The 18,869-nt window shown below is 31.0% G+C and overlaps 1 long non-coding RNA gene across 1 annotated transcript; it reads left to right on the forward strand.

The window, feature by feature from the left end:
- The first annotated feature begins 16,636 nt into the window (after window positions 1–16,636).
- Window positions 16,637–17,539, forward strand: LOC136235135 (uncharacterized). Its single transcript, XR_010691674.1, has 3 exons — window positions 16,637–16,690; window positions 17,077–17,211; window positions 17,422–17,539. It is a non-coding gene; the product is annotated as an uncharacterized lncRNA (long non-coding RNA).
- Window positions 17,540–18,869: the final 1,330 nt, after the last annotated feature.

The following is an 18,869-nucleotide window of genomic DNA, read 5'->3' on the forward strand; positions in this document are numbered from 1 at the left end:
ACTTGTTCTCGATAGCTAGATGAAATAATTGACTAACCACGTCTCTACCCTCAAACACATCGTCCCTCAACTGATCCCCGTAATTTTACACATGTTTTATTGTAGGATTTTCTACTGGATTCTTTTCTTGAATTGCCACCAAAATAGCACATGACTTTGCTTGAGCCGAAGTCATGTCACGCATAATTTTTTTAGATGCGGGACTGAGTCCATTGATCTGTCGGTATCTCTCTGGATAAACAGTCAATGCATGATTGTGCATATGCTTTATCCCTTCCTTAACCAGGATCCCCCAACAGGAAAAGTCTTGTAATTGTACGACTTTAAGCTGGAATTTACAACCACACGCTTTAGTCTTACTTTTCCTTCTTAAATCCTGTTCAACACTTTTCATAACTCCTCTATACCGTTCACCACTGAAAATCCCAAAAGTTTCTACTTTCCTCCGTGTTTGTGCGAAGCAATTATAAACTCGAAACCATTTTGAATTGTAACATTTTTAGCCCATGCAATAGCTTTGGAACTTGTCTGGAAAAGGATGTCCGTAATGAAACGACTACTGTAATCGATCCTGTCAGTAATCGAATCTTCTAATGGCTCCTGAAAATAAATGGAATTCATAAAACTTGTTAAAAATGAATTTCAAACATGTTAAAAAGTGTAATGTAGAATAAAACAGTAGGTTTCACCCTCCCTGTAAAGGGGGGAAGGATCATCCACCCGCCTGTCCTAAGGACATACGAGATTTTCTCCCGCCCAGGGAAAATTCCACAAAAAAAATGAATTTTTCAAAAAATTTGTTAATTGTAGTAGTTCTCGGGTCGATTTGTTACCTCGTGTTTGAAATCGTCCTTTTCTGGAGTTCGCAGATCCATTTTTTTAGAACTTCAATTTCTTGCTCGGGAGAGAGGATTTTCTGCTTTTTTTCAAAATTATGCAAATGACGAAAATGTCTAAGAGGGGGCGGTAATAAATAAAAAGTGTGCGGTATTTAAGATCTCCCTATAATTTTTAGATAAATTTTACAAAGGATCATATAACTTCCAATTAAAGTATAATGGTGAAAAGAGAAAAAAAAAAGAAAATTTACACAGAAACTCAGATTTCAAGAACTATTTACAACTATGCTAACTACTAATTTAAATAATTTCAAACTAACAAAATCATTGTTTTCATATATTTTAAGAACTATGTTTTATGAATTAGGGATGTAAGATATATTTTTTAGGGCATAGGATTTATGAATTTGAGGTTCAAAATATATAAATTTGTGCATAAAATCATACTTTATTTGTGATATATAGAAAATAATGACATAGTGAGAATTAAGTTTTGTAATATGATTTAATTATAATTTTATAATCACGTATGATTTTCATGTAAATTGCCTAAAAAAAATATAAAGGTGAGAGTCATGATTTGCTTTGCTGAAAGCTTTGTCAATATTCCGTTTTCTGTTTGGGTCAAATACATGAATATCATAATTAAGAACAAAATTATAATTAAGTCATATCATCAAAATTAATTTCTAATATGTTATTATATTCTATGTGTTATGATTTTACATCATAATTTAAAAAATTTAGACCACAATTCATAAATCATCAACACTAGTATAAAATATATTCTAGACTCCTAATTTATAAATTATAATACTTAAAATATATTAAAAGTACTGATTTTACTAGTTTGATATAATTCAAAATCATTACTTGACATAATTGTAGATTGCTTTTTGAAAGTGAATTTATATGTAAATTTTTCTTTCAGTTTTCTTAGGAGAAAAAAGCATTATTGGGCCAAACAAGAGCCCACCAGACATCGGGCCAAGCAAGAGCTCTTATCGGACAACATGTTGGTGGGCTGACTGTTGCACGTGATGGAGGCCCTGCCCTGCCCTGCCATTTCTGAGAGTGAGGCTTTTCCAAATTAGTGAAAATAGAATACAAATCGGAATTTAATTTCTTCAATGGATTTATTGTCTAATTAAATGTACAAAATGATTATCACAAATAACTCCAAATTTGCAGGATAAAGAGTCATGGAATTGGCAAAGATTGTTCTTTGTGCCTTTCAATTCAGTTTACTTGTCAATGTTAACCAAACAATTTTATCTACTCTTTTAAAGAAAAAAAAAACGAAAAAGGAGAATCAAAAGAGTATTTACTTTACCATTGTTGGTTGGCGCAGTGGTAGCATGGGGCTGCGCTTGGTAGGACGGTCTCAGGATCGATCCCCCACAACGGTGATTGGGAGGGTTTAAATACCGTAATCCTTGGACCCGCCCCGAATCCGGATTAGTCGGCCAATGTGGTTCGGAGTACCGGATGGTTTAACCAAAAAAAGAGTATTTACTTTTTTCAAAATAAAAGAAAAGAAAGAGTATTTATTATTATTATTATTTGTTTTATTTACATCTTATATGTATATGATTTGATTCACAACATAAAAATGAAAATTGAAATATAAAGTAAAAATACAATAAGGAATACATCAAAATAATAAAAAGAAAAGAAGTTATAAAGTTTAGTTTACTTCCTATTTTGAGCTAAATGGAGGTGGTCACTTTGACGATTTTTATGAGGCATCAAACACTAGAATTTTGGATTAAGACTACTGAATCTTGAAACTAGACATCTCAAGGCTTCCAGGAATTACTCATGGAACTCCAACCGATCAATGGTGAAGAAGATATGAATTTTCGAAGTTGAAAAAGAAAATACACAAGAATTACGAGATCAACTATTTCCAAGACATTTTTGCAACCACTCTCCATATTTTTTTTGCCATGTTTTTCTCCTATAAACAGGGCGTAATGTCAGTTAAGTTAGTGGATAATGGAGTTAGCTAATTACTAGGGGAATTTGAATTAGTGGATGTTGATTTTCTTGCTCACCAAGCTCATTTTTTATATAAATAAAAGATATTGTCTTCCTTCTACAACCCAACCAACCAACGAATCAACCAACCTACAACACAAAACACAATTCAATCAAATCAAATATCTTCCCTTTTAAGTATGTATTATTAGCAAATTACATGCTTCTTTTGTTTTTATTCAATTTGACCTCAAATCATCATTTAACTTAAGCTTATGTTTCTTACTTTACCTAATTTTTTACATGTCTTATACTACTCCGATTTCTCAGTGTTCTTTAGCTCTAAAATTCAACCACATGAATATCCAATCCTCACTTTTTACTTTCCCAACATCGGTCCAGAATCTCATAGCTCGAGCCTTCAAAGTTAGTAAAAAATTCAGCTCTCTAACAAAGAACATAATGTTTTTGAGCTGTCCTTTGCTAAAAATCTTTTCACTTCCTTCAAGCTCTACTTTTAGTCTAATTTTTGTGCGACTACATTCCCATCATCCCAAATTAATTTTTTTGTTTTCACAAAGTCCAAATCTCTACAAGCAAATTCAGGATTCCTGAAGTTTTCTCAAACCCTAAATCTACCATTTTCATAGTTCTATTTGCTGAAATTTTCTTAAATTCTTGTTCCTAAACTAAATTTCTAATCTCTCCACATCAATACGACACATTTTTGGTCCTCAGATTCGTGGTTCACTTCAACGATCAAGACGTCAAACGAAGTTTGTTTGTTTAATTTTAGTTCGTACATATTCATTTTTGTTATTCACTAGTGGAAAGATGGTCTTTGGTGACGCCTTATTGACAATGGTTTGTATAAAAAAACCGATGCCAAAGGTCTTTGGGGTCAGTTGTCTTAAAAAAAAACCGACCCCAAAAATTACTTATTGGCAACATTTTGTATAAAAAACCGCTGTCAAAGGTCTTCAGTGTCGATTTTAATAAAAACCGTTGCTACTAGTATTATCATTAAAGCCGGTTTGTGACCCAACCGACCCCATTGGTTTATCATTGGCAACGTTTTTCAAAAACCTACTCCAATACCCCCTAATTAAAAATTAGAGGTCATTAGGATCCGTTTTAAAATAGTTATTGTTAATATATTGTCATTGGGATCGATTTTACAAAAGCATGGTATTCCTGTTTTTCCAACAGAAACATCAAACAACAAACTGCAAACTGTAAGAGCAAACATCAAACAACAATAGCAAACAATATGCAAACCAAACGGGCCCTTAGTAGAATTTCTTTTGCAAAGTTTCTTTATATGATTGTTTTTAATTAATTTTATTAGTTGATATTCTTAAGTTAGGAATTAAATTGAGAATTTATTTCTATCTAATATTATAAAGAATTGATCATTTGATGTTCGCTGGAGAGATTAAGAATTATTGGATGGTTGTCCTATGTTAATCATTACGTTCGGAATTTTATATGTCAGTTTAATTAATTCCATAAGCGGGAACTAGGGAAAGTAAATTAGAACATGTAACTTAGCTTGCAATAATAGTCTAATAAGTACATTTAAACAGTTGATAAGTGTTGATCATTCGACTCTATTCTTACCACTCCACTCATCTATATTAGATTTGATCTTCAACAATTATTGATTTTTGTAAACAAGAGAAAATGATTAAGTGATAGTGAGTAATAATTGTTTTTTTCTTGTAGGATCAATATCTTTATTACTACAAGGAAATTGTGCACTTGCAGAAAATTCCTCATCGGAAAGGAAACTAAATTGTCTTTACAACTTAAGTGAGTCCCATATTTAAGTCAAAGATTTGCTCAAACCATGTCATATTAACATTTTTAATGTTTAACCGGTTGTAGTAGATAATAAGTACTATATTGTCTAGTCATTTTAAGTTCATCTATTTTCTTGTGAAAAAAGGTTTCAGATGACATGATTGTATTTTTTTCCACAATTAAAATGGGTAACCATTTGTAGCATGTCATATATGTACTATATTGTCCAATCATTTTAAATTCAAGTATTTTCTTGTATAAAAATAAGAGTGAAGTCCAAAATATGCTTTTACTTTATTGTCAAACTAATACTTGATTTTTTTTCCCAAATAAGGACTGAGGTTTTCGTTTGCGATCAGGAGATAACTGAGATTTTTCGCTTACTAAAAACAATGATCTCAAAATTAAAATGAGCGTTGACAATCTAAAAATTGAAAAATTTAAAGACTTGATAATAGTATAAACAACTTTAATTATTCAAATTTTTAATTTTGAAGTCACTTAAGCGTATCTCTAGTAATTCTAAATTGATTGTTACTTTTCACTAAAAAGTAATAACCAAGCAGTAGAGGTGTTGTAACCAAAATTGGTTTTTTTTTACCAATTTTGGTTACAACCAATAATTTCTCTTCTAAATCTAAAAGTTTGAGGATTTTGAGATCCACACAGGCGCCACAATCATCAGATCAGGCACGTGGATGACACGCGCCAGATCTGGCGAGTGAGTCACCTTTGTGAAGGTTAAAATCTTATTTTTTGAGATTGGATAATTACATGTTTGGTCTGCAAAAAAATACAGTTTTGGTCACCATTAATAATTAATTTTTTTTTTACCCCATAAAATTTTAAATAACAACCCCTTTCTAGTGGGGTGTTACTAATCTTTGTTACTTTTGTCCCCAAAACCACAATGGTTGTAACCAACCATTGTGGATGCTCTAAGTGTTGTTTGGTGATGAGAGAGAAAGCGAATGTTTTCAAAAAAGAAAGCTCTGAAAATAATGATTTTGGAAAATAAAAAATCCGGCTTCATTGTAAATGTGGTACTAAACAACTTTAATTCTTGAAATTTTCCATTCTAAGGCCGTTAGCATCTCCAACAGAGGTTGTTTAGAGTCCCAAAACTTATCACATCATATTAAAATATAATATTTTATTAATTTAATAATTCACATCACTTTTGACAACTTTTGTTTAAAAATACTCCAATAATAAGTAACTTTAAAAATTGTCACAATAACCCCATAAATCATTACTTAATATATAATCTATTTTAATTATAAATATTGTCAATCAATAATGAAATGAGAGAGAGAGTCATAAAAAAATGTGCACTAATAGTATTTAAGTAAATCACTCTTTTTTATATTAGAAAAAGTTTGGCAACCTTGAAGCAAGGTTGCCAAAAATTGGCAACTTTTTGACACCCACCATCACTTTAATAGTAGACACCCTTTAAAAGTTTCCAAACCTAACGTCACATCAGCTGACACTCTTTTGAGCACCATCTATTGAAGATGCTCTAATGGTCATTTTTATAGTGTCAAATTAAACGATCATGGTATTTAGCAAAACAATAACCTTAATTCCTGTTCGGACAAAAAAAAAATTGAAGTCCCAAATTTAACAAAAAAAAAAAAAAGTAAAAGCACGTAGTTTTTTTAGATTTTATCCTAAAAATAAAATATATATACTAAAAGTGTGAAAGAAGATATAATTAAAGTATCATAGTTCTAATTTATCCAATTGTTTTCATCAAACATGAATAAAAAAAAGTATGTAATAATAGTTTTTTTTTTTGGAATAGTTAATAGTAGTGATTGTTAGTAAGTATAGGTTAGTGAGTCACAATGTTATGGTGGTGGGCTCTTTAGGAATATATGACGTAAATGCCAACTGATTGTTACTTGGAAATAAGATAACAGAAGTTACTAAAGTTTTTATTTTATATAATACTATATCAAAGTTACAAAAGATTTATAACATTACAACTAATAATATTATTATTATACAACATGCTAATATTAGGATAAAGAGGTTATGCTTATTTACTTTTGCTTTGTAAACATAAAAAAAAAATATCTTAATTCAGTAATTATTAGTTATCCGTCCTATTTGTTAAAAAAAAAATTTTAGTAAAATTAAAGGTTTAAATAAAGATTTTGAGTAGTCAAACTCCAATAATATTGTTTAGTAAATAGATGTGTGAAAAAGTTTATCAAGTACAAAAAGCTAATTTTGAAAAAATGATTTTAAGAGTTTTTTTCGATTAATTTATTACTCCATCTATTTTGAAGAACATTTTATCTCTAATTAATACCCTTTAACTTCAAATAAAAAATTTACTATGTCTTTATTCGTGATTTTATACAAACATCTATTAGTAATCATCTAAATTTTATCAAGCAAGTTTATATAATCAGCAAGTCAAATCGGCTAACTAAAAAGATAACCAACTAACAGATAACCGCTTTTTGCAGAGCCTTTATATCATAAAATAATAAAATTGATATATATATATATAAACAATGGAGAAATGGGTTGCTTTGAGGCCGATAATATTATGGAGTTAACACCACATGCACATGCACATGGATGACATATCATGAAATTCTTGATTCACATGTTGTCCATCTCAAACAACCTTTTGTCTCTCTGTAATTTTCTTTTCTGAAAAAGAATAACAGAATAAAAATTAAACATTCGCAAATTTCTAGCAATCATATAGCATCAATCACCAGTCAACTAATTAAGATTTTTCCAAAAAAAAAAAAAAACAGAGTACGAATATTAGTATTTGACATATGGTTTTTCAAATTAATAAAAAGGAAAACTAATTCCATATTCTTGTTAATTAAGTAGCTTCACAATAAATAAGATTTTAACATTTCTTCATATAATTTGTGCGATTTTGGGTTCGAATTTCATCAGACATTTTTTAGGTGGAATCTTTTTTCATTAAGGTTTTCTACGTACATTAAAATTCGAACTTGATATCTAACTTAAACAACTTGAATCTCTTTAACTATTCAAGTCAATCTCAATTAATAGGATTTAGCATTCTCTATTCGTAGATTGTGTAACTTTTTATTGGTCGGATCATTAAATCTAAATTACAATACATATGCATATATAATGCACCCCGCACACAAAATATAACAAGAATATATATATATATATAAAACAGGAATTAGAATAAAACATAGCAAGATAAACTGGGAGAGCTAGTTTATTCTTGGCTAAATTCTTATATTTGGATTATAATCAAAACCTATTATATATAGGGATTAAATGAGAAAATGGGGGAGGAGGAGAGATTCAAACCTAGGATGTAGAGAAGAAGAGCAAGCGCACACATGTCTTACCACTGATACACTTGTTTTTATTTGTTTATTATACAATTCTTTTATTTATATATTATTAAATGCATCTAATGCTAAAAAAAATTCAGTACTATATTTTTTAAATAAAAATATATTATATTTTTAAATAAAATTTCATATTAATATTTTATTTATATAAAAAAATATTTTGTTAAAAACATACGTTAGAACATAAATTTTAACTTTTAAAACACGAATTATGAAGTTTAGAACGTACGACATATTTTTTTTAGAACATACGTTATGTTTTCTAGAACATGCGTTATGTTTTTTCGAACATGAGTTATAAATTATATTATAGAACAAATGCAAAAACGATCCAGATATCTACTAATTTTTTTAGAACATTATACTTAAATTTTGGAACACAAACTATAAACTTTAGAACATACGTTATGTTTTTTAGAACATACGTTATATTATTTAGAATATGAGTTATAAATTATATAATAGAACAAATGCAAAAATGGTCCATATATTTACTGATTTTTTAAAACATTATACTTAATTTTTAGAACACGAATTATAAAATTTAGAACATATGTAATAATATTTAGAACATCGTCCTTAACATTTTAAAACATAAATTACAAAAATATAGAGGAATTAAATAAATAAGAAATTGGAGCATGTTCTTGGATTTTTTTATTAATAATTCATTATTATGCACATTTAATCGATATTAATAAGTGCATGCGTCAAATATTAAACAATAGAAGCTACAAGGACAGTGGTATATTAAGCAGCGCGCAACATAATGTACGAGAAAAACAATTGCCTCAGTGGTAAGCAGCGTGGAGTGTAGGTGGAAGTGTCTGGGTTCAAATCTTGTTAGCAGCATTGTGTGTTTTTTATGGTGTGAGAAGGACCAATTTTGTAATTAAGTATGGGAAGACGGCAAATTTGTAAATAAAAGGAAAAAAAAATTGTTTTAGTTTTTTTCTTTAAAATGTATTTTTTCGACTTTTCCAACCTCGTTTTTCAAAAACTTTTATACCGTTGGACTCGTCTTAATTAGACGGTCATTTTAAGATCCCAGAAGCTCGAGTAAAAAAATTTCCGGTGAACGGAATCCGGCGATCTGTTTTTCTGTGAGAAACAAATATCCAGAAAATTTTCAACAAATTTCAGAAAATGTAAAAAATCATTCTGAGAAAATTTAATTCTTAACTCAAAGTGATATTCCTTACGGTTTAGTCCCAAATCAACGGAATTCGGTGATTAGGTGATTGTTTTCCGGTGAGAAACCCGAAAGTGCCCAGAAAATTCTCAAAAAATTCCAAAAAATGTAAAACATTATTCGGAGAAACTTTAATTCTTGAGTCAAAGTAGGATTTCTTACGGTTTAGTCCCAATAAAACCTTTGCCTTAATTTTATCCATTTTACACGCTTCAACAATTTATTGGGACAAAACCGTAAGGAATCTCCTTTTGAGCCAAGAATTAAAGTTTCTTAAAATGATGTTTTACATGTTTTAAAAAATTTTGATAATTTTTTGGGTACTTTTTAGTCATACCTTTCAGTACTAGGTGTTGGAATATTTTGTTGGAACAATATACCAATTCTGTTGGAACAATATAAGTAATCTGTTGGAACAATTGGTACACAGATTTATTCTGTTGGAATAATATAAGAATTAGAATTATTTTTTAAATAATATAACTAATATAAATTTGAAGATACTATATTAAATACTAAAAAACAAAAATGAAATTTAAGACGATAGATAATAAATTTGATTTGAAACAATTGGTAAACTGATTTATTATGTTGGAACAATATAAGTATTATACTGGAATAATATAACTATTTTATTGAAAAAATTGGTACGTTGATTTATTCTGTTGGAATAATATAAGTATTATGTTAGAACAAATGGTACACTGATTTGTAATAATTTCGTACACTGTCGGAACAATGTAAGTAGAATAAAAAATATGTTCAGAAAATTATTAAAAAATTCCAAAACATGTAAAATATCATTTTAAGAAACTTTAATTCTTGGCTCAAAGCAAGATTTCTTACGGTTTTGACCCAAACAATTGTTGAAGCATGTAAAATCGATAAAATTAAGGAAAACGTTTTATTGGTACTAAACTTTAAGAAATCATGCTTTGACCCAAGAATTAAAGTTTCTCAGAATAATATTTTTCATTTTCTGGAATTTTTTGAGAATTTTCTGGGCACGTTTTTCTCGCCAGAAAACGTCCACCCGGATTCCGCTCACCGAAATTTTTGGTAAACTGATTTGGAACAGTTGGTAAACTGCTTTATTATGTTGGAACAATATAAGTATTATACTGGAATAATATAACTATTTTATTAGAAAAATTGGTACACTGATTTATTCTGTTGGAGCAATATAAGTATTATGTTAGAACAAATGGTATACTGATTTGGAACAATTTCGTACATTGTCGGAACAATGTAAGTCGGATAACAAATATGTTCAGAAAATTATCAAAAAATTTCAAAACATGTAAAACTTCATTTTAAGAAACTTTAATTCTTGGCTCAAAGCGAGATTACTTACGGTTTTGACCCAACAAATTGTTGAATAATATAAAATAGATAAAATTGAGAAAAAAGTTTTATTGGGACTAAATTATGAGAAATCTCGCTTTGGCCCAAGAATTAAACTTTCTCATAATAATATTTTACATTTTCTGAAATTTTGTGAGAATTTTCAGGGCACATATTTTCTCGCTGGAAAACGTCCATCCGGATTCCGCTCACCGGAATATTTTATACCTGACCTTCAGAGATCTCAAAATGACCGTCTAATTTAGACGAGTCTAATAGTATAAAATTTTTTGAAAAACGAGGTTAGAAAGGTCGGAAAAATGTATTTTAAAGAAAAGAAATAAAAAAATTTTCTCTATCATCTCTTTTCTTTTATTTACAAATTTGACATCTTGCCTTTTTCAATTATCATCAAAACTACGTAGTTTTGTTATATCATACAATAAGCTCATTGCCACACCTAAACCCCTTGTCGCACTAGATCTCACCTCTATATATATATATATATATATATATATATATATATATATATATATATATATATATATATATATATTCTCTTAATAAACTTACAAATAATGACTATAGTCCAAATAATGGTTATTGCTTGGTGGGATTTCTCCTCCGAAATCATTCGGGTTTCTGTGAATATGCATACCAATGTTTTGAAAATCGGACCGGACATTGAACCGGTGAGACAACTGGTTCAAGGTTTAATAGGTTCAACCGGATAGCAATATATATACAGGGCCGGCCCTGGGCTATGAAATGAGGGGCGCCCCCAAAAAAATATTTTATATTGTAGATATATAAAACCGAGATGCATAAGCAACATGGAAAGTAATTGGTTTAGTTGGTATAAGTAAGAGGCTTGTATTTTTAATTAAGTTGTGGTTGGAGGTTCGAACCTCCTCCTCCTCATTTTTATTATTATCATTGATTCTATTATGGATTAGGCCCTTATTTAACTTTAGAATCGCCAAATCGATCTTCTCATCTACTAAACTCGACGAAAAAGTTAAATAATGACCAAATCCATAACAAAATCAATGATAAAGGATTCCATGTAAAAAAATAATCGATCAGCAGTTTGATCCTTAAAACATGTAAAGTTCAGGGGAGGTTGGAGCGAGGATAGAACAGTGGAGGTTGGAACGAGGATAGAACAAGAACAGTGGAGGTTGGAGCGAGGATAGAACAGTGGAGGTTGGAGCGATGATATAACCATATTGAGTGACTAGAACAGTGGAGGTTGGAGCGAGGATAGAACAAGAAATGTGCATATAAAAAACCTCATTTTTATCAATTAAGTTCGCAACGGTACCAATTGATAAATGTTAGGTTTAAAATTGTGCTATTTTATGCATGAATGATGATTGCTCTCTCCTAATAACCATATGACTAAATTTGTACTTTATCTTTGTAATAATAAAAAAAATAATATGACCTACAAATTAAAAAAAAGTAGAACGTACATATGGGGGTCCAAATTATCATCTCGCCCCGGGCCTCTAAAAGGTCAGGAACGGCCCTATATATATATATATATATATATATATATATATAATAAATTCATGTTTCATTGAATATAAAATTAAAAATTTCATGCATATAATAAACAATTCTTAAGTTAACATATTAATGAAAAATTAAAAATGCATACAAATAATAGAAAAATTCACACATTATAACCAATTCTTAATTTAACATATTAATTAAAAATTCACACATCTAAAATCAAACCCATAATTTAACACAATAAATTAAATTAAAATTAAATAGGTTGTTCTGATGTCTAATTTTGTAGTTTTTTCTTTAATTTAATATTTTTTTTTCAAAAAATGGCAAAAAACCATATTCAATCCGGTTCACTAGTTCAATACCGGTTCGCGTTTCGATCCCGGTTTGATGCGGTCTGATATAGTTAAACCTGTATAGTTAAAACCAGACCGAACACTTGACTGGTTCGTAGTTCGACCGGTTCGAACGGTCGGTCCGGTCCGGTTTTCAAAACATTAATGATGCATACCACACTTCCATGGACAGTTTTTTTGAGCCTCTGTTGGCGGAAGCCATGGCTGCCCGTGAGGCTCTTTCCTGGTTGAAGTCCGCATGCCGCTCACTTGTCACGATTCTCTCCGATTGTCTTTGAGTAGTCCAAGCTATAAAGCAACCCTCTCTACAATTGTCTTACTTTGCCGATGTTGTTGATGATTGTGTCTCGATTTTACAAGACTTAGAAAACATTTCTATTTTTTTTTTTGTTAAACGATCAGCGAACTTGGCAGCCCATTCCTTAGCCCGAACGGTTAGTTTTGTGTCTGTTCGTGGAGAGTGAACCTGTCGACCTCCCATTCTTATCGATATATATTTCTTTGTCTGATTTAAATTAATAAAATTTCGCTTCTTTAAAAAAAAAAAAAAATAAATCTTTTATCTAACTTTGTTAATTGTTTTTAAAAACGTATAAAAACATACATTTTTTTTTCTTTTCCATTTAAAAACAATTTTATTATAAATCCAATTACAATTCACATATTCAATTTAAATAAGCACTAATTTAACTAAAATATTAATTAAATAATATAAAGTTGTCCATTTGGATTTCAGATAACAAACTTATAAGTAATAACTATTAGCCAAATAATATAATATTCTATCAAATTAAAATATAATAATGTTGTACTAATAGAAACTGCAATCGAATTAAAATGTTTTGAGTCAAACATCATTGAAGAACAATATAGTAACAATCAAACCATCTAAAGTATTGAGGTGTATAGCTATGCCTTATGTTCGAAAAAGAAAAATAAATAAATAAATAAATGCCAAACAAAATACAAATTTCAATATAGTATCGCAAAATTTCAAGTATTGTTACCACAATTACATTGATCATTCTTAAATAGATGGAAAAATATCATCTAAATACTATATGGAGTAAGATAATAACAATTAATGATACCATCAATTTTTGGATCTAAATATCCTAACTATCTATTATATATTTTTGCTTTTTCAATCAAATGAGCACTAAAAGCCATACCTGCACACACCTTAGTTTTTTCCATGCGAAGTTGGCGAATGATTCCAAGGTGAACCACAGACGACGATTTTAGAGAAAAGAACCACAAAAGAAAATCAGGGGTGGACTGAATGGAAGCAATGAGAGAAATACGATTTAGGGAGGATGAAGAAGATTTTAGGAAATTCTTTCGCCTTTTTCATTTCCTGAATGCGAGCGTGCTAGAGATTTTACGGGAAAGCGCCAAAATTTGTCAAATCTAACTTTTGGGAACCAAACAATTGTGTAAAAGCCTAAAAGGGCGGCCCGGTCGCACTACGCGTCCCCGCTGAGTGAGGGTCCGGGGAGGGGTCCCACCACAAGGGTATACTGGGGGCAAGCCTTCCCCTGCCAATTGTGTAAAAGCCTAAAAGACAAAAAAGATTAAAGTTCGCAATTAATTCTACATTATCAAGATTATTAGAAATCGGAATCTGCAAAAGAAAGTTGTATAAAAATAACTAGGAAATTACAAAGACTTGAGTTTGAGAAAGAAAATGCCCGGACAAAAATGGTTATCTACATATGCTTCCAATGATGTTGACGGAGATGTTATGGAAAAACTAGTGTTGAGGATGATCAAGAGCCTAATGATGACAAAAGCAAAGAAGAAGAGAATGAAAAAAAGAAAATATTAATCATCAAATTTGGTAGCATCTTGACTTTTCCCAAAATTATATATAACTTTACTTATCATACCAATATTAATCACTTAATATTGTATCATAATTATTATTTTTGCAAGATGAAGATAAAGCACACGAAGCTGAAAACCGAGGAACAATTGGTACAAATCCAAGCTTAGACTCCATGAACTGTGAACCCGTTGGAAGCTCTAACTCGGGCTTAATCCGAGCCATAATACTGATCCATTAGAGACTCCACATTTTCGGGATAATTACAAAATTTGCCCTATTTTATAACCCATTTACATTTTTAGCCTAGTGCTTCAATCTTTTACAAATCTAGGCAGTTTTAGTGTATTTGGACAAATTTGCCCTTATCTTTCCCATTCTCTGTTATACGCCCTAAACATATCGAACGATCGAGGAGGAGGGGGAGCGAACCATAAGCGAGTGGCGAGGAGAATAGGGATAGGAAGCGAACGGCGGCGAAGCGGCAGTGATAGGAAGAGAAGGAAGAAGTCGAACGATCGAGGAGGAGGGGGAGCGAACCATAAGCGAACGGCGAGGAGAACAGGGATAGGAAGCGAACAGGAGGAGAAGCGGCGGTGATAGGAAGAGAAGGAAGAAGTCGAACGGTGAGAGGAGGAGGCGGAAGAAGGCAAACGGTGAGAGGCGGAGGAGGAAGAAGGCAAACCTCTTTCCGACAATCTCGTTCCACCATGGGTAAAGGTAAAAAGCAATCCCGGAGCAAACGAAAGGTAAACAATCTTAAATTTTTCATTTCTTTTCAACTTTTAAGATTCATGATAGGCACAATCTTAGGGTTGGATTTTGAATTGATGATTCTGGACACTCAAATAGATATATGAACTGTAAATTTGACCACATTGTTCTTTCAATACCTTTCTGAATGTTTGATACCTGTGCATTATGTTTTTTTTGCCATTCTCATTTGAATCATAATATTATCTGGTCTTGATTGGTCTTTCTTTTTTTCGTAATTGGATAGAAGATCACATTAGTTTCACATTGATGACACATGCTACCTAATTTGATACATTTTGTTTACCATTTGGAAGGATCTTAAACTGCACATGAAGAAAGCAGCTTAGATTCAAGAGATAGGACTTGTTGTATACATTATAATCCTATTTGTATCACTTATTTTTTGGAAATTTTGCATTTCTTAATAGTTCAAAGTGTGATTTAGAACTATCAGATGATATAAATAGGCAGATTTAGAGCATATTTCAGTTGCATGACTATTTAAGCATATGTTGATTTATTACATAACAGTTTTGGATAAATTTTCATGTAAAATATTGGCATGAGTAATTTGATGTATATTTTCTATTATGTTCTCTGTATTTATCTGATTATTTGTCTTATTTGCAGCATGATCAAAGGGTATCACAACCGAACAAAAGGAGAAAGACTGAGATAAAGTTCAAATACCCATTTGCCCTAAATTCATCCGCGCAAGTATCTAACAGGTTCAACGCGCCCGTGCGTGAAGTTATCAGAGAAAATGGGTAAATCACGTTTCTTTTGTAGTAGCAACTAATCATGTATTGTAGAAAGAAAAAAGGCATTACTTGGGATTCAATTTTTCACGTTCACTTCTTAATTCTTCACTATGACTTAAGCTTTGACAGTTATGTTGCATTGGATTTAATGAATCCGAGTTAGATGCAGGTGAATGCTATTGTATGCTTTCTTTTGTGTTATAAGTGCATGTCTGGTGATCATGGTTTTTTTTTGCTATTGATGCTCTTTGTTTCTTTTTTTCCTTATGGAATGGAACTAATAGGAATGTCTGGTGATCATTTGACAAACTATGAATTTCTATTTAGTTATAAAATTTGTGGAAAAAAAGACTTGTTTAGCTATAGAATTTATGAATTTCTGCTTTTTGAAATCATATTGAAATGTAGATTTCTATTTCTGTTTTTTTTGTCTTATTATGGTTTTGAAATTTCTGATGTGCTTTGTTTTTGCAGGTTTTTCCGTTCCTGCATACACTAAAGCTACTGACTTTATTTCTATTTCTCCTTAACTTTACTTTTAGCCTCAAGATGCTTATGGTTTGGAGAAACTTGCTACTGAGGAGTTGTCTTCTTATAATCAAGAGCTTTGTTCGTCCTGTTACATTTCAGGAATCCGCAAAACCATAAGTTCCGAGCTCTGGTATGCTTCTGCAGGTCCACTTGTTTCTTTGCAAACATCCAAGTGAAATTTTTCGCAAATTCAGGAACTGACGTTTTTGTGCAATTGGGCATTGGACAACATTCTCATCTTCACTAGACAGACAGAACAAGGTTCTCTACCTTTTTGTAATTACTACATACACTACTGTCATAGCCTTTTACCTCTGTGAATATACTGCATAATAGGAAAGAACAAGATGTTATAGTTGATGAGTGCAGAGGCTATGATGCTGCTCGCTTCTAGAACATTGAATATGTTCATGGGTAAGCATTTCTTACTTTATCGCTGATTCTCAAACTGTTTTCCTTGGTAATTCTTATGTTCAATTGCAGCTGTAATAATTCCTTTCAGATATGTATCAGTAGAAATATATTGATAGGATTTTGTTCTCAATAATTAGTTTGTATACTTTGTATCTGTTTCCTACTTCGGTTTTATTTTAATCTAACTTCAATTTCACATGAACGATTTCTTGTTAAGATGGAGATGCAGCTAAGACTTTCAGTCTGAGATAATTGTTACACTTGGTGATTATGTGCGAAAAATTTATCATGTGCCTACTAGCAATTGTAATCTAGAGCCCAGCTTTTTATTTTGGCCTTCGAGCTGGCAAAATTACCCATCTCATATTCTGTCTCTTGTCTTGTAGCTGGGAAATGGATGGTGTAGCAAGGGCAGAAAAAGATATCTGTTTCATTTGCATGTGAGATATTGAAATCTGATAAAGCTGCAAAAGAGCATATAAGGAAGTTCATGCCCAAATTATTTGGGCTAGATGCTGTTGGTAAGTGTCCATCCATCATTTTGTGAAGAAAAATCATGTTCGTAAACAGTTTCACTCCTTGCTATCTTGGTTTCACTTCAAGTCATTCTCATTTACGTGATACACCATGAAGAATTGTGATCCAATGCCTGTACTCATTTTCTTTTTTCATTTTCTATATTTATACTTTGAAGATCATCATTCAATTAACTTATGTATTTTATGTTGCAGGGACCAAAGGGATGGAAGAAAACCTGCAAAGAATGGGCATAATAAGTCATGAGATTCAAGGTTTAGGTTTTTAGGCTTCTTATATAGTAAAATGTTAGCTTTGTAATGACAAACTTTTGGTTAGGATTGTGATCTTCACATATGTACAAGTTTATTGTTATATATAAAAGTTATTTGCACATTATTTATAAGAAACTTTGGTTATTTATACAGGTTCATGAAAGACGTATAAAAAAAACAATGACAAAATTCTTATAAGAAAATGTCATACTATTTACGTTCCAACAACATGATTTAATACAAATTGTTGTACATTTGTTGTACAGTACGACAGGTACAACACAATATATAATCTGTTGCTTGTCGTATTTTAAAAAATACGACAGGTACGACACAATATATAATCTGTTGCTTGTCGTATTTTAAAAATACGACAGGTACGACAGGCAAAGGGGGAATAAGGAAGACAAGGGTAGTTTTGTCCAAATACAATGAAACTGCCTAGATTTGTAAAAAGCTGCAGAACTAGGCTAAAAACGTAAATGGGTTTTAAAATAGGGCTAGTTTTGTAATTGTCCCCCACATTTTCCCGTTAAGATCAATCAAAGTGAGAGTCCATACCTTAATTTCTCTATCAGAAGTTCTCAAACTTCTAAAGTAATTAACTTTAAACGATTTGATTTTGTATTGTATTAACTTGACCATTTAGCTGACCTATTTCTATATTTTCAGGGCTTTATGACCCGGGTTGCACGACCTAGGCTTACAGTTTCTGCTAATCCTTTTAACCCACTAGACTTGGTTTTATATCCAAAAGAATTTCTGGCATTTCAAGTAGCTGACATACTGGTTACCTTTGCTGAATCCATCCAAGTTGCCAAAGATACTTGATAAGTGCATATTTTAGCAATAAAATCTCCACTTTAGTGCTAAATTGTTTAGGTGATTTGGTTACTATTTGGCTATTATGCTTGTTTTGTGTATTATACCTCTACAGGGACTAATTATGAAGAAACGGGCTGAATTGGGCTATTTGGAGATAATTTGGCTAAAGATAAAATATGAAACTGTTTTAAAGACCTGAAGTCGAAACTGTGAGTTAGTCTTGCCCAAGACTAAGAAACAGACGAGTAGAAATCTGTCCAAATATATCAAGTGTCAATATGTTTCATGTTGAAACACAATTTCCACATTGATTTTGATTATGATAAAAATATTAAATTAAATTAATATCTCCATAATTAATAACACATTAATATAAAATGTTGATTTATTTAAACTAATGTGTTTGTTGAAGTGTTTGATTAAAATAAGCAATAGTTCAAAAAAATAAAATCGGGCCTTAAGGCTTAAATCAAAGCCCATATCAAGAAGGCTTGTGAATCAAAGCATTAAGCCCAGCTCACAGAAGGATCCAGAAACCTTCTAGCTATCTCAAAGACAAAGGC

This window comes from Euphorbia lathyris, chromosome 7 (genome assembly GCF_963576675.1).
Source record: "Euphorbia lathyris chromosome 7, ddEupLath1.1, whole genome shotgun sequence".
Lineage (NCBI taxonomy): Eukaryota > Viridiplantae > Streptophyta > Magnoliopsida > Malpighiales > Euphorbiaceae > Euphorbia > Euphorbia lathyris.